We start from the raw sequence: 4,934 nt of genomic DNA on the forward strand, positions 1-4,934 counted from the left end.
GCACTATGACAAAGTGTCAAGGGAGATCTTTGTGGGACAGGCAGATCTGATGCCCATAATATAACACCCTGAAGTCTACCACCTAGGCCAAGGCGTGATCACTGGTTGGCCTGGGAAAATCTTGAAGTTGGGTTGAAGTGCTCTTTCTGAAAATTTATACCTTTCTTTAATTTTCCTAATGGCAAGAGAAGGAAAAAGTGAATCAAAAGACCAAGCAATTTTTCTGGTTAGCTTTTATAGCTTTCATAAAGTTGTTGTTGTTTAGTCATGTCCAAGTCTTCATGACCCCATGGACCATAGCACCCCAGTGCTGTCTGTGGATGTCTTCTTGGAAAAGATATTGCAGTGGTTTGCCATTTCCTTCTCCAGTGGATTAAGGCAAACAGAGGTTAAATGACTTGCCCAGGGTCACACAGCTAAAGTGTTTGAGGTACGATTTGAACTCAGGTCTTCCTGACTCCAGCACAGTATTCCATCAGCTCAACTACCTAGCTGCCTTCAATTAATATAGTAGTACTATATAGTACTGGGTAATATAGTAGTACTGGGTATTACAGTAGTAATATAGTAGTACTGGGTAAATAGTGATAACTTACTCAAATGGGAAGTCAGTATGGTAAAGAACACAAAATACAAATAAGTACTTTAATGGGAATGAGAAGAAATGGAAAAACACTTATTAATTACTTACTTCATGCCAAGTACGGTGCTAAGCACTGAAGAGACAAACAAAAGGGAGATAATCCCTGCTCTCAAAGAGCTGGAATTCTGATAAGGAGAATTTAGCTTCTGAGAAGACAGCCTCAGGAATCTGCAGGGGAAAGTTTTAAGCTCCTATTCTTCCCTAAGGATTAATCTTCACTTACCCTTAAAACAAGTTAACAATGCCCCTAAAGCAACAAGTCCTGAAATAAAGCTCTTTGGCAAGGTAGGAAGGAGGCTCATTCTGGTCAGTAGAGGAGGCCATTAGGTGGGTGTACATCTGCCTGGAAATGCTAGAAACCAACAACCCTAAATGACTGAGGGGGTGGAAAAGTGGTTTCAACGAGAAAAGGATGACGATAGTTCTGCTCATACAAAAGGTTAAGGAGAACATTGCTCAGCTGTTCTGTCTTCATAGACTATAGAACAAGAAGAAATGAGCTTCAATTGGAGCATGAGTTAAACAGAATTAAGGCGAAACTTCTTAGTCAAACATTGGAACAGGTTGCTAAGAGAAACCATGAGGTAGAAGTTCTTAGAGATTTTCAGAAACATCATAGACTAGCCATCTTCCTGAGAAGAAAGAGATGCTCCCACCCCAAGAGATATATCAGACTTCTGTTCAATATTCTTCCAGTTCTATATTGTAACCTGTACTGTGCAGTTTTATTGATACAGGGAAAATACATAGTCTAATATTTTTGTATGTATGTGCCCATGTGCCCTCGTTATCTGTGGATGAGAAGCATCATGGGTAGTGAATAGAGAGCCAATATCAGAGTCAGAAAGACCTGCTGTTAAAGTCCTGCCTCTGACATGTGCTAACTATGTGACCTTGAGCAAGGCTCTTAACTTCTCAGTACCCCCAGGCAACTCTAAGACTGCCAATTGCAGAAGTCCTGATCTGCTGTGGAAGGCAGAGTTTCCTCATTGGGAGTTCCTTCATACAAGTGAAATCACAAATCCAATCCCACTCTCATGGACCATATATGAAGATCATATCTGTATAGGGAATTCCCTGGTGAGGAGAGTCTTACTACCTGTGCAGATCAACAACCATCCTGCTACTTTTAGCCTTAGAGAGATATCTGAGGCACAGAGAGGTTACATGACCGGCCCAGGGTCGCACAGCTAGTATGTGCTGGAGGGGACTTAAACTTAGGTTATCCTGACTTGAAGGCCATTCCACCTCTCCCAATATGACCAATTCCATCTTAGTAAAAAGCTTTTTCTTTCATTAAACATTCCATCTTTCCATCTCATGGGGATTATTCTTGATAACAACTCACATTTATATCTTGTGCTTTTCCTCACAACAACCCTGCAAAATAGGTTATCTATGTGTTATCATCTCCATTTCAGGATAAAGATTAATCAAGAGATAGCTTGTACAGGGTGCTGAACTTGAAGTTAGAAAGAACTGAGTTCAAATCTTGTTTCGGGAGCTTAAAATCTGTGTGACACTGGGCAAGTCTCTTAACCATTCTAAACCTCAGTTTCCTCATCTGTAAAATAGAGATAATAAAAATGTCTGGAGCACTTACCTCACAGGATTGTTGTGAGGCTCAAGCATGGTAATCACAATTATATTTATATAGTATTGGAGAGTGAGATATAGATCTATTTATCTATATCTATATACATATATATAAGAGACACCTCCAGTCATATATTTACTAAATGCCAGAGTTGAGATTCAAACCTTGGTCTCCTAACTCTATGTCCAATGTACTTTCCTCTGCAACAATTGCCCTGACTTTCAGAATTAGTCTCTGACTTTCAGAATCATCATTTTGCATCATCCTCCTAACTGGAAGTTTACCTCATCTATTTGGTGGTTTTGATTAAGAGTCAGGCATTCCCTTACCCACTCTGACCTAGGATGGTAGATTAACATCAGAAATAAAAAATATTTTATGCACATGTGAGTACATATGAATGAATATATGTGAATGAATGAATGAATGAATAATAAGCAAAATTTAAGTATTTACTATATGCCAATGACTATGTTAAGTGCTGGGGTTACAAATGCAAAACTAAGACAGTTCCTGTCTTCAAAAAGCTGACATTATAACGGGAGGAGACAATGCTTATAAGAAAGGAGTAGTTAGTTTTTTTGGTTTAGAAAATCACAGGAAAGATTAGTGGAGCCACAGGGTAGCTTCTGCACAAAGGAAGCACAAAGCTTCCTTTCAAGAAGCAATAGTAGTATTGACTTGATTACTGTTCCTGGATGATGGAAAGGGGGGGGGGGAGGAAGAGGAGGCAAGGTAGATAGCAAGGAAATGGAGGAAGGGAACAAGCATTTCTTAAGGGCCTAGTATGTGTGGTGCTAAGCACTTTACAAGTACTATCTCATTGGATGATCAAGTTAAATTGTCAGATGGAGTGTGAAACATGGTCTGGGGCCTGGGACTGGCTAGATATAGTGGACCATGTGTGTTTGTACTAGCTGACTCACTAATCAGAATGGTATGGCATCAAGGTGATGGTTCTAAAGCTGGGTGGATTAAGATAGCTCATATCCCAGACCATGTTTCACTTCCTTCTACTTATCTTCCTCCTCTACCCTTCTTGCCACCTATTTATTTAAATGCATTTCATCACTGCTTTGGGAAAGGAGGGAGGGGGAGAGAAAAAGAAAAAGAGAGGGGGAGAGAAAGAGACGGGGGGGGAGAGAGAGAGAGAGAGAGAGAGAGAGAGAGAGAGAGCTTCATTTCTGGGTTTTAAAGTAGTCTTTGTGATTGTTGTAATTTTAGAAACCATTGTCATACAGGACCCATAATTATTTAGTGTGGGGTGGAGAAGAAAGACGTCCAAATTATGCTACCATAAAACATGTTTGTCCTGGTGGTTAGGTCAGGCCATGTACATCCAGCATTCAATTGAATTCAACAATTCATTTATTAAGTGGCTACCACATGCAAGCCACAGTGCTAGAGGCTAAGGAGACAATGACAAAAGAATAGCTGATGGTACCAAAATTTAGGAATAGATACAGCGCCCCCTAAGCCTCTGGTTTTAGAAGGAAGTTGTAGTTATTTTGGTCTTCCTCTGCCCTCTAGACTCTTATCCTGATGGGAGAGCCAGTCAATCCAGGGTCCATGAGTATCTACAAGTAGAAAACCACATTTTGAAAAAAGCTTAGGTTTGAGGAAACCTTGAAGATACTCAAAATAGTCTAGAATTGGCCCATCCTGGCCCAAGGTACTCAGGTGACAGAATTTCAGTCAAAAGGCCTCCACTCTTCCATGGCCCATCCCTTTACAGTCAGTTAATGCCACATCTGTTGGCTTAACACTACTCTTGAGATTTTACCTCACTCTCAGCTGGAGCAGTATAAAGCCCAATCTACTGCTATTATGTGCTGCATATTATAAGATATGCAGGGAGATTGACTTGAGAGTATCACCTTTTTTACTGTCCAGGACATGTCTATTTTAGTCATCATACTTATACTTTACTAGTAATTCAAAAGATACATTAGTACATCAGCATTAATAATATTTAACTAGTACCAGTCACAGCTTTAGTATGAGTTGCTATGGCTAAGAAAAATTCATCATCTGGTGGTCATCCTAATGCTGAGACTCTTTGGCTCATCCACTGATGACAGACACCTAGTTGACCAGCTGGCTAGTACTCTAAACTATTTTTAACTCAATAGTTTTATGTGCATAAAATTTGCTGAGCCATTTTATGCAGCTTTACCACCAGCTGGAGCATCTCCACCCTGGGTTTTTCTGGTATAGATCATTTGTACTCTATGACTGACAACTTTCTTGATTAGACCTTTACTAAGCAATTCCTGGAGGAATGTTCTCTGAGGCAACTGCTGAGGTGATACATTTGTGTTTGGGAACCTCTTGTAGAATCTGTGATAGGTTGCTTCATTGAACAAAACCAGATTGTTGACTTTGTCTTGAACATTTCCCTTGGATCATTTCTTTTTAGCCCTACCCTTAGACTTGTTCACAGGGTCTTCGTTCTTCTTGGCTGACCTGCTGCTGTCTTTTTCTTCTGTCATCCTTGGGGTTCATAGTAAGGCTCTGAGAACTCCAGCTGCTACCACCACCTAGCTAAGATGTCAGAAAGTAGGCTACCCTGAACTTTTCCAGCATGGTACATCTTGCTGGAGCTTATATTATATCTGTTGGCATAGTCCTCCAGAAGCAAGAAGCCACCATATCATCATCATCATCATAGAGTATGACTGTTAATGATCATCA

General features: G+C 40.2%; 1 pseudogene; it reads right to left on the bottom strand.

The window, feature by feature from the left end:
* Positions 1 to 4,402: 4,402 nt before the first annotated feature.
* On the bottom strand, positions 4,403 to 4,732 carry LOC114054007 (annotated as a pseudogene).
* Positions 4,733 to 4,934: the final 202 nt, after the last annotated feature.

Source organism: Vombatus ursinus, unplaced genomic scaffold, assembly GCF_900497805.2.
Source record: "Vombatus ursinus unplaced genomic scaffold, bare-nosed wombat genome assembly UNPS02014812.1, whole genome shotgun sequence".
Classification (NCBI taxonomy): Eukaryota; Metazoa; Chordata; class Mammalia; order Diprotodontia; family Vombatidae; genus Vombatus; species Vombatus ursinus.